This window comes from Triticum urartu, chromosome 2A (genome assembly GCF_056163025.1).
Source record: "Triticum urartu cultivar PI428250 chromosome 2A, HENAU_Tu73, whole genome shotgun sequence".
Classification (NCBI taxonomy): domain Eukaryota; kingdom Viridiplantae; phylum Streptophyta; class Magnoliopsida; order Poales; family Poaceae; genus Triticum; species Triticum urartu.
In genome coordinates this window covers 742,701,382-742,706,978 of record NC_141874.1, presented here as the reverse complement: position 1 = coordinate 742,706,978, position 5,597 = coordinate 742,701,382, and the positions used below count along the sequence as shown (strand labels likewise).

At 56.7% G+C, this 5,597-nt stretch overlaps 1 pseudogene; it reads left to right on the top strand.

The window, feature by feature from the left end:
- The first annotated feature begins 695 nt into the window (after positions 1–695).
- LOC125540262 (phytosulfokine receptor 1 pseudogene) lies at positions 696–4,534 on the top strand (annotated as a pseudogene).
- The last annotated feature ends 1,063 nt before the right edge of the window (positions 4,535–5,597 follow it).

The window sequence follows — 5,597 nt, the reverse complement described above, 5'->3', positions numbered from 1 at the left end:
ATGCAATCTGCACTTTTTGACTAGTCAAACAATTTATGTGAAATGTTCATGTCATCAAAGTTTTTTTTTTGCGACGACTAGCACATTTGAGGTTTTTCTAGAAAGGAACTCTCAAATCTGACTAAATGGTTGGTCAAATTGGTCTCAATTTTCAACAGTCCAACTCAACTATACGACGGTTTTCATAAATGTTAAGCAAGTACAGTACTCTGATTATGAGCAATCTTACACTTTACTCTAGTTTTCATGGATCCGTGCAATGGAGTGCTCTTTTCCACGCTAGTCAAACAAGTTATGGGCAACATTTGAGGCCACCAAAACTGCATGGCACGACCACAGACGCACTGACCATGCACGCAAGCTGCTTATCCACCACTTGCCCCACCAGCAGCCGTCCCCCTCACCGGCCGCCCCTCGACTCCGACCACTCCCTATCCAGCCCACTCAATTTTCCGGCCCGGCGCCACCCCATTACATTTCCTCCACTGGTTTCTGTCCGCCTTTTATTTTATTATTATTATTAATAATCGCCGCTGCATGCGGTGACGGAGACGGAGACGACGACGACGACGACGGTGACGGGCGCACGGGAAAGTTCAGCGTGGGGGAGACAGCGACGCGAGTGAGATAGGCGAATCCAGCCCGCACTGACTGCGCGCATCCGAGTCAAAACCGCACAGACCACAGAGTGGCAGAGTGCCCGTCCCTTTCCTCCCTCCGCCCCTCTGACTTTCCCCCGCCCCACCTCGCCTTCTTCACGTGTCCTCCCACCCTCCGACCCCTCGCCCTCGCCCTCTTTCCGCCGCTCTCACGGAAATCTCGCGATTTGTTTCCGCTCGAGGTGGACTGGACGGGACAGATCTCCGCCGCCCCGCCGCCCTTGCTTCGCCACCGAGCTCTGCTCGCCGGGATTAACTTGAGTTTTCCCCCGTCGGGTTCCTGCAGTGTTTGACATCTGTGTGTTCTTGCGGCGCTGATTCCTCCGGCCGGCGGCGGCGCAAGGTGGCGGTGTGGGGTTTCGGCGGAGAATTGCTCGCCGTGGGCTAGCGGATTTTCATGCTCTTCAGGAAAGGAACCGCCTTTCGCAGTTCCGCCGCCGCCGCCGCTCGCCGGTGATGGGGGCCCGCTGCGGCCTGCTCGGCTTCCTCCTGCTCGCCGCCGTCCTGCTTCGGGTCCGCGGCGCCCACTCCCTGAACCAGACGTGCGACGCCGATGACCTGGAGGCGCTCCGGGCCTTCTCCGACGGCCTGGAGGGGAAGGGCGCCGATGCCGGGCTGGCCGGGTGGGGGGCTGGTGACGGTGGGTCGTGCTGCTCATGGGCGGGCGTCTCCTGCGACCTCGGGAGGGTGGTTGGGCTGGATCTCTCCAACCGCAGCCTCCGCGGCGTCATCTCCCCCTCCGTCGCCTCCCTCGGCCGCCTCGCCGCGCTGAACCTCTCCCGGAACTCGTTCCGCGGCCAGGCGCCGGCGGGGCTCGGCCTGCTCCCCGGGCTGCGGGTGCTCGACCTCAGCGCCAACGCCCTCTCCGGCGCGTTCCCGCCGAGCGGCGGCGCCGCCGGCGGGTTCCCGGCGATTGAGGTGGTGAACGTCTCCTTCAATGAGTTCGCGGGGCCGCACCCTGCGTTCCCCGGCGCGGCGAACCTGACGGTCCTCGACATCTCCGGCAACCGCTTCTCCGGCGGCATCAACGCCACTGCGCTCTGCGGTGCCGCGCAGAACCTGACGGTCCTGCGGTTCTCGGGGAACGCATTCTCTGGCGATGTCCCAGCTGGCTTAGGCCGGTGCGAGGCGCTCTCCGAGCTCTCTCTCGACGGCAATGGCCTCGCGGGGAACCTCCCGCGTGACCTGTACACGATGCCTGAACTGCAGAGGCTAAGCTTACAGGACAACAACCTCTCCGGTGACCTCAACAACCTCGGTAACCTGTCGCAGCTTGTGCAGATTGACTTGTCATATAACAAATTCACTGGCTTCATCCCTGATGTGTTTGGGAAGTTGAAGAAGCTGGAGTCCTTAAACTTGGCAACCAATGGCTTCAATGGCACATTGCCCGGTTCGCTGTCAAGCTGTCCGATGCTGACAGTGGTCAGCGTAAGGAACAATTCGCTCTCCGGTGAGATCACACTCAACTTCAGCTTGCTGCCAAGGCTGAACACTTTCGATGCTGGGTCAAATAGGCTGAGTGGTAACATACCTGCTAGCCTTGCCCAGTGTGCCGAGCTGAAGACGCTGAACCTTGCAAGGAACAAGCTTGATGGGGAGATACCGGAGAGCTTCAAGAATTTGAGCTCACTGTTGTACCTGTCGCTGACAGGCAACGGCTTCACGAACCTATCATCGGCACTGCAGGTCTTGCAGGGCCTGCCCAGACTGACTAGCTTGGTGCTCACCAATAATTTTCATGGTGGTGAGATGATGCCAATGGATGGCATCAAAGGGTTCAAGAGCATGGAGGTGCTTGTCCTGGCAAACTGCGCGCTCACCGGCACAATTCCGCCTTGGCTGCAGACCTTGGAGAGCCTCAGTGTGCTGGACATTTCGTGGAACAAGCTGCATGGTAACATCCCCCCATGGTTAGGCAGCCTGAACAATCTCTTCTACATTGATCTGTCAAACAATTCGTTCACCGGGGAACTCCCCGAGAGCTTTACACGGATGAAGGGTCTGATTTCAAGTAATGGCTCGAGTGAGCGGGCATCGACAGAGTACATCCCATTATTTATCAAGAAGAATTCAACAGGAAAGGGTTTGCAGTACAACCAAGCCAGTAGCTTCCCGGCATCACTGTCCCTCTCCAACAACTTGCTTGCTGGGCCAATATTACCAGGCTTTGGTCATCTTGTGAAGCTTCATGTACTGGACCTCAGCTGGAACAACTTCTCGGGGCGAATTCCCGATGAGTTGTCAGACATGTCGAGCTTGGAAAAGTTGAAGTTGGCTCACAATGATCTCAGTGGGAGCATACCGTCATCTCTGACAAAGCTCAATTTCCTCTCCGACTTTGATGTGTCATACAATAATTTGACTGGGGATATCCCAACCGGGGGCCAGTTTTTGACATTCGCAAATGAAGGCTTTCTGGGCAATCCTGCGCTCTGCCTCCTTCGGAATGCCTCCTGCTCTGAGAAGGCTCGAGTTGTGGAAGCAGCGCACCGTAAGAAGAGCAAAGCCAGCCTTGCTGCACTTGGAGTAGGAACTGCAGTCGGGGTTATCTTTGTCTTGTGGATTACTTATGTGATTTTGGCAAGGGTTGTCCTTTCAAGAATGCACGAGCGCAATCCAAAGGCGGTTGCGAATGCTGAAGACTCCTCCTCAGGCTCTGCTAACTCAAGCTTGGTGCTGCTTTTCCAGAACAATAAAGATCTCAGCATTGAGGACATCTTGAAGTCCACGAACCACTTTGATCAAGCATACATAGTTGGATGTGGCGGTTTTGGCCTCGTCTACAAATCAACACTGCCAGATGGGCGCAGGGTCGCAATCAAGCGGCTTTCAGGTGACTACTCTCAGATTGAGAGGGAGTTCCAGGCCGAGGTGGAGACTCTTTCACGGGCCCAGCATGAGAACCTTGTGTTGCTGCAGGGGTACTGCAAGATCGGTAACGACAGGCTGCTCATCTACTCATACATGGAGAATGGCAGCTTGGATTACTGGCTTCACGAGAGGACGGATAGCGGCGCGCTGCTGGATTGGCAGAAGCGGCTGCGGATAGCTCAGGGTTCAGCAAAGGGGTTGGCATACCTGCACATGTCATGTGAGCCACACATACTGCACCGAGACATCAAGTCAAGCAACATCCTTCTGGATGAGAACTTTGAAGCCCATCTAGCCGACTTCGGACTGGCGAGGCTCGTCTGCGCATACGACACCCACGTCACCACCGATGTCGTTGGGACCCTGGGCTACATTCCTCCGGAGTACGCGCAGTCGCCCATCGCGACTTACAAGGGCGACATCTACAGCTTTGGCATCGTGCTGCTGGAGCTGCTCACCGGCCGGAGGCCTGTGGACATGTGCAGGCCCAAGGGGAGCAGGGACGTCGTGTCGTGGGTGCTTCAGATGAGGAAAGAGGACAGGGAGACTGAGGTTTTCCACCCGAATGTGCATGACAAGGCAAATGAAGGTGAGCTGCTGAGGGTGCTCGAGATTGCGTGCCTCTGCGTAACCGCTGCCCCCAAGTCAAGGCCGACATCGCAGCAGCTTGTCACCTGGCTCGACGACATTGCGGAAAACCGTAGCTTAATAATCCAGTGATGCATCACTTTCACTTCAGATATATAGTTCTGGTTTTTGCTTGAGCAGAGCATCAGTTTGGTGGTAGCGCCGTGAAATGGTTGGTTATTAGTGGTGTACATAAATATAATAGTACTGTTTTACATAGCGAGAAATACTGAGAAGTTTCTTTGTTTGCTACATATGCCCGCCTAAGTTTGGGCCTGAGCTTCCTCTTTTCCATAAAGGTGATCACCAGAATGTCACAAAAAAGCTTTGTAGTTCTAAACCATCTGGATAATAATCAAGCGTTTTTATCTGAAGGTATCTGTTTTGTAACTTCAGTTACTTATGTCTGAATTTCTATTGTTTTATGTTTTCGAGTGAATTTAGGAACTTAATAGTTTGACACCGAGAGCCAAAGGATGCTGTGTTGTCTGCATGACCTTAGCCTTAGAGCATCTCCAGCCGTTGGCCCCCCAGGGGGCACCTAAAATCGCCGCCTGGAGGTGAGCCGGCGCAAAAAAATGGCCTGGGGGCGAGTTGGTCCCCAGCCGCCGGCCCCAGGGCCGCCCCCAGACGCGTCTAAATTTTTTCGAAAAAGAAAGCGTTTGGCGAAGTTCGGCTAAACACGTCTAAATTTCGGCGAACTTTGGCATGTATTAGACATGTTTGCGGCTTTTTACATAGCAAATATATTTCAAAAAGGAACTGGCTGAACGCGGAGTAGTCGCCGTCGTCGCCGCCATCCTCACCGCTGTCGTCATCGTCGGCCTTCTCCTCCTTGACGCGGCCATCCCTGGTGGACCCCTGACCAGCGTCGCCATGGCGGACTGGTGGCGGCGGCGCATCGTCGTCGTCGCTATCTTCGAGGACGATGACTCCTCCTTCATCGCGGCCCCGGCGGCGCTGCTCGAAGCGCACTGGCGCTCCCTCGCCATCTTCAGGGAGTCCTTGCGCGCCCATTCCAGGGCCGCGTCGTCGTCGAGCTCCACGTCGCCGTGCTCCGTCTTCACGACGGGGAGACCCGGCCCCGTTTTCACCGGCGCGAGCCCCGGCTCCGTCTTTGGCTTGACGAAGCGCGGAGGAGCCGACGAGGAGGCGCGCCGGCCTCCCTCGTTGATGATGATGCCGGTGTTGCGAGTGCGCCGGCCGAGTGGCGTCTCCGCCGCGGGCTCGGCCTTGACGCCGAGCAGCGCCGGAGAGCCGGAGGAGTGGGAAGAAGAGTGTGAGGAGGAAGACGAGGAGGAGCCGAACCTCCTGGGCATCCATTGTCCGGCGCGTAGCCGATGGGCCGGGGCGGCCGCCCTCGCCGGGGGAGGGTATGCCAGCGGCGGGTTGTTGCCGCCCTCAAGGTGTGTCAGCACGCCCTCGAGCGTGCGGCCG